A 6428-nucleotide genomic window follows, 5' to 3' on the forward strand; every position below is an offset into this window, starting at 1 on the left:
AAAGATAAGAACAAAGGAAGCTGAATTCAAATATAAGATCTACAAAAACAAATTGATTAAAATAATGAGAAACAGTAAAAGGGACTACTATAGCAAGATACTGGAGGAAAACAAGAGTAATACAATAATAACATGGAAAGTGTTAAATGAGATTATTAAAAACAGAACTGGAAAGCCAGGATATCATTGGATCTGCGCAGTCTGATAGTTCCACCACCAGCTCAGTGGCCTAGTGGTAGAGTGTCCGCCCTGAGACTGGAAGGTTGTGGGTTCAAACCCCGGCCGGGTCATACCAAAGACTATAAAAATGGGACCCATTGCCTCCCTGCTTGGCACTCAGCATTAAGGGTTGGAATTGGGGGGTTAGATCACCAACTGATTCCCGAGCGCGGCACCGCTGCTGCTCACTGCTCCCCTCTCCCCCAGGGGATGGATTAAAATCACATGGGGATGGGTTAAATGCAGAGGACAAATTTCACGACACCCAGGTGTGTGTGTGACGATCATTGGGACTTTAACTTTAACTTAACTTTAACTATTTTTTTGCTCTAATTTAAAGTTCCTCAAAAACTTCTTGATGAAGGAATAAGAAGGTGGCAGGTTAAAAGACAGGAATTCTTTGGTCGGTGGTTATTAGCTTTAGTTTCCGGAGGTATGAGCGTATCCAGAATCGTGTCATTGCTTGGCTTTTCGGTGCATTTGGTGTAACGAGCGCGCTTCGCAGGTGCAGGGCAACATATCTGCTTCCGAGGAAGAGCTTTAAGTCCGGCACTCCTTTTCCTCACTTTTTTTTGTTTTTCTTCATGGTGTCCCTCTTCAGTCTCTCCAACTTGGATTTCCAGATGAAGTAAAAAATGTCTCGTTCCAACTCTAAAATCACCTTCCTTGTGGGGATGAAAACAGAACTGATTAGTAAAAGCAAGGGTAAAATCACCACTTTTATGGTTAAAATCCTCTCTTCCATGGTCAGCTCTCTTAATCCCCCAAACCCAAGAACAGATACTACACTTGATCTTAGCCAAAAGGCCGAGAAGCGATGGAGTATACGAGTGACGGACTCAATTACAGGCTTCCCTGTCTACCACCCTGTCTTCTCACCAACGGTTTGTTAGAATAGGCCTCTTTGGCACATGTGATTAACTAGGTAGCTTGAGCTATGCCGTTATATCGCTGTAACCCTTCTCTTGCTTTATTAGCTTTCTCTACTCTATGACACCCTTTGCACATACATATGTAGAAGTCGCTCTCAGTTAAGACTACAAGGTCACACATTATCACACAGGCTAGGCAGAGTCGCCTCCTTGCAGGAAGGCAGCCCAGAGTAGTATAAGAGCAGGAACCTTGGCGCTGGGAGAGGGACCGTCTTCCGCATCTCGCAGAAAGGGCTCCACAGCTGTGTATCGATTATTTTGGCATACATTAAATAGTTAAACTGTGAAGGCTGCCTCTTGGTAATTACTGTTAGCATATCGAGCATTAAGGATAAAGAACTGGGAACAAACCTAACAGGTTACAGTACGGAACAGAGTGCTGCTCTTCTGGGCACTAATAAATCGGCAAAGTTGTCTGCCGATTTATTTGTTCACTCTTCTTCACTCGCAGTAATGCATGTAGTTCACAAGGAATATATGTGTCCCCTTTCAGCAGTCTCTATCCAACTACACAGTGTAGGTACCTATTAAAAGGGTAGTCCCGATGAACTTTCCAGGGTCATCATATGTACAACAGCTGCGCCGAAAAGAGTTGGGCCAGAAGAGCGAAACTGACTCAGGACTTGAACCCACGCCTTAGGAAAGACTGGAGTCAAGTGCCTTAGACCGCTCAGCCACACTACCTACCGACTGCAGTTTCATGATTGAATTTTGTTGACAATCTATTAAAACGTGAAAATGGATAAGTTGGTTTCTCCACCAGCATCCAGGTTAGCGCTGCCCGACTGAGCTTTGTTCATAATGTAATGAACAATATGAGTGACAATCAGAATCCAGTTGCGAGTTGGAACCGAATACTTGTTTGCCGATTAGAGGACTTGAATTTCTAGCACTGAGCAGCAGAGTGGCGCAGCGGGAGCGTGCTGGGCCCATACCCCAGAGGTTGATGGATCGAAACCATCCTCTGCTATTTGGAGGTTGTCTGCTTTGGACCTTCTTTCAAGTCATGCTTTTGAGAAGAAATGTCGTGCGCATAATACGTTGGTTGTGCTGCATGACCACCCATCCTCAATGCATACAGTTTATGAGGCATATATGTGCCTTCTTTCACCATTCTCAGTCCAAATACACAGTGTAGTTACCTATTGAATGGGTACTCCAGGTTAGAATAAAAGGCAAAGATTGATATTTCGCAAAAACCTTTGAAGGGTCTTGATACTTCACGGCTGCACTGACAGGATTTGGGCAAAAAGACCAGACCTGAATTGATGCAGAAGTGGCTGTGGTGGGATTTGAACCCACAAGTCAGGAGTGACTGGAGCTTAAATAAACGACCGCTTAGACCGCTCGGCCACACTACCTAATTCCTGGGGTACTGTATGGAGTTTTCTTGACAATTACTATATTAAAATTTAGAAGGATACATAGCTGGTTTCTCCATCAGCAACCAGGTTAGTGCTGTCCGACACCGCCTTGTTTATAATGTAACAAAGAAGAAACAACTCGCAGAAGGCCTGGCAATCATCGACAAGAGCCAGCTACCCGGAAAGCAAAAATTGTGGTGCTACAACTTCACATTGTACCAAAGGGCCATGTGGCCACTGAAGATGACCAACATCAACAGCGAACGGGCTGGACAGACTAACCCATCTCCTACATTCGGAAATGACTAGGTCTACCGAAAGGTTTCTCTGACACAGGCTTGTTCGGGGCAACCGTGCTGCAACTGCCGATCCAGTCCATACCTTGGGCTATAAGAAGGAGAAGGTCAGGTTCGTTCTTGAGCTAAAAGGATCCTTGGATCCTACTGTGAGAAATGCACTTGTGGCGCTATTGGCAGGCTTCAACATCAGGAAATAATTGGCAAGGTGAAAGAAGGGAGAGCGGGGATTGGCTGGGGATTGGCTGGGGAAAGCCTCCACGATTCTGGTCCAAGGCCACAAAGAGGGGGACCCCTGTGCAGCGCACCTAACGGCAGCCTACAGCACCTACTGGCAGGCTGCACTGACAGAGGCACGCTACAGATGGCGCCACGATCCAGTCCTGACGAAGCTGGCCAAAGTTCTCTAGACCAGCAGAAAAGAGGCCAAAAACCAGTCTGCAGCCATACAGCTCCCTGTCAGGTTTGTGAGGGCAAGGGAGAACAGTCGAGACACCAGCCGACGAGGCAGTTTTCCGACAGCTGAAGTTCATTCGAATCAGGGAGAGCACGGACGCAGTTCCGCACTCTCACAAGTTACGCGGTCGAGATTAAATTGAATTCCTTTATTGTCACGTTAACGCAGTGTTAACTGTGAAAATTTGTTCATACTAGGCATTCCATATCAATGAGGACAGGAAAAGGGTTCTCCCTCACCAGTACGCTGGCACTGCGTGCCCGGAGCCAAGAACGCCTTAAAATGAAGATGGATTTTTCATTCTTTTTGAGATTGGACCAAAATCTACTAAAATGAATCTCTACAGTCTTCGAATTGGATTTTGTCAAATTTTAAGCTGATAGATAGGCTAGGAGAGAGGACTTCGGGCCAGCAGAAAAGTGATCCAGTGATCTCAGTTCAAGTCTCGGTTGGACCTCAAATCTTGGTCATATACAGTCGTATGCAAAAGTTTGGGCACCCCTCATCATTTTCAAGATTTTCATTTATAAATCATTGGCTGTTCGCATCAGCAATTTCAGTTAAATATATCATATAGCAAACAGACACAGTGATATTTGAGAAGTGAAATTAAGTTTATAGGATTTGCAGATTTGTCAAGAAGAATGGTGAAATATACCTTCAACCAGAAACCAGACTCTCATTGGAAGCTATAGGAAGTGTCTAGAGCAGTGGTTCTTAACATTGTTGGAGGTACCGAATCCCACCAGTTTCTTATGCGCAATAACCAAACCCCTCTTTCGTGAATTCAAGACATAGATGTTTTTTACTGGCGCACAACATGAGCCGTGCACGAACACCACCTTGTTCAAAGAATAAAACCAACACAATGCATGAATTCACGACAAATGGCATACCAGCAAATCAGTGTGACTTCTGCTGTTGCCTTTGCGAGACCTGTTCTGATATGCGTTATCACGAATTTATAAATCACGTGTGTTCGGACCTCCGCAGTGGAGACTCTGCTGAACCCCTGAGACCGACTCACCGAACCCCTAGAGTTTGACCGAACCCAGGTTAAGAACCACTGGTTTAGAGGTTGTTATTTCTTCAAAAGGAGGATCTACTAAATATTGATGTCATTTTTCTGTTGGGGTTTCCAAATGTATGCACCTGCCTACTTTTGTTTAAGTAATGATTGCACACTGTCTGCAAATCCTATAAACTTCATTTCACTTCTCAAGTATCACTGTGTTGATCACTGCCGTCATTCCCCATGCATGGATTCGGGCCGTCTGATTGGTTCCTTTGCCAACCCCCAAACACACACAGGATACCATTGATTTAATGGTACCGCATATAGGCCATGATCGTGTACTGGTTAATTCTGTTGTGTTTGATTCAAATCCGAGTTATGGCATAATCAAAGTACCTCGTTGAATTTGTCTGCTGGTCACTGTTGCTAAACAGCCTTCCTTTGGACAATGACAGTTTTCCACACAAGTTTACAGTCGATACAGTCTTGTAGGGCGAGTGGCGCAATGGATGACAATTTCTGCCTTATTTTCTATGTTGGTAAATCTAATACTAAGAATGTTTAAAGAGTTCCACTATTCTATGGCACACACTAAGAATAAAATACATTTTAATTCCAACAAAAGGAGGAGGAAGACTGTCAGGGTTTTCCAAACTATCTTGATCGTATGATTATGTTGGAATGTATGTAACCAGTAATAAATAACCTAGCTAGATTAGTTTTATGCTTATGTTGGTGTGTAACCAGTAATAAATAACCTAGCTTGTCCCATCCTACACAATGTCGTAAAACATCCCCTGCTATGCTTTGACTAGAGGTCAAGGGTTTTCTCTTCCCTATCCAGTCCACTGTCACCCCCACCCTGTTTCTCTTAATAAAAATGCTCATGCAGGAGGCGAGAGTCAGACGTCATTCGATCATCGCTGTATGCGCAGCGACGAATGGACTCTCCGCCTGCAGGTGCCCAAAAAGACTTAATTGTCTCCCATGTGGTTCTTGCAAAATAAGTTAGAGTGAGCACCACTCTAACATTTTGGTGCCGAAACCCGGGACCTCTCATACCCGCCATCTGGCTGACGGAGGACGACACGCTGTACACCGTCGACGGGCCAGCGTCCATTTAGCCGGACCTGGTAAAGAAAGACCTGGGAAGGAAATTCTTCGCTGGGCCAGCATCTTAGGTCTGCCTTCGTCTGACAGAGGTGGATTGACGGGACCCGGCAGTGCAACGAACCAGGGGACAAGTAAGTTAAAGCCCTAAAGTTGTGTGATTGTGTTGTTGTGAAACGCGTAAAAAGTTAAAAAGGTGCACGAGATACGGCTTTGGTTTGTCCGAGCTATGAGATACGGCTTTGGTTTGTCCGAGCTTTGAGATACGGCTTTGGTTTGTCCGGGCTATGAGATACGGCTTTGGTTTTTCCAAGCCAAGAAACAGCTGGGATTCAAGTCCCAGTGGAAGGAACGGGCTAAGAAAAACAGAGTTTCTTTTTCCTAATTGAAGAAGGGCGTAGATCCTTTTTTTTTTTTCCGTTTTTCCAAGCTGTTTGGAAGGGTTTTACACCCATCCTGGATAGGCCTAAAAATAAAAAGCGCTGGAGTTTGTGTGGTTGAGAGTGTGTCTGGTAGGATAAATTGACTAGAAAGAGAATTTGTTGAAAGTTCAATTTAAACCTGCATTGAGGATCCTCAGAGAAAGAGTATATATTTTTGAAACAAAATTGTATAAACCTAAAATACCAAGTTAAGATGGGAAATAAAAACGATAAATCCCTAGCTCTTGACGGAGATGAGAAGTACATGGTGAGTAAATTTGTTAATTGTATGCAATACATGCCGAAGTGGAAGAAAAAGTATGGAGTAGAAGGGAAGTTGAAAGTTGAAGTGTGGAAGATAGTGGTTGATGTTTTGGAGGAGAGTGTGAATAGGAAGTCAAAGGGACTGAAAAAGAAAAGAAAAGAGAGAGAATTAATTTGTGCTAGAATGTGGTTGAATGCTTCACAAGAGAGAAGAGAACAAATCCAAAAGACAAAAGATAGAAAGATGAAAAGTGATGAGGCTGCGACTATGTTTGTCAGGCCGGAAGACAATGAGGCCACAGTGCGCAGGCGCACTGTCCCAGGTGCACCTCAAGCAGAGGAGCAAGAG

The 6428-nt window shown here is 44.3% G+C and overlaps 1 pseudogene; it reads right to left on the bottom strand.

Moving 5' to 3' along the window:
- Positions 1 to 866: 866 nt before the first annotated feature.
- Positions 867 to 1038, bottom strand: LOC119118903 (annotated as a pseudogene).
- Between the last annotated feature and the right edge of the window lie 5390 nt (positions 1039 to 6428).

Source organism: Syngnathus acus, unplaced genomic scaffold, assembly GCF_901709675.1.
Source record: "Syngnathus acus unplaced genomic scaffold, fSynAcu1.2, whole genome shotgun sequence".
NCBI classification, from domain to species: Eukaryota; Metazoa; Chordata; class Actinopteri; order Syngnathiformes; family Syngnathidae; genus Syngnathus; species Syngnathus acus.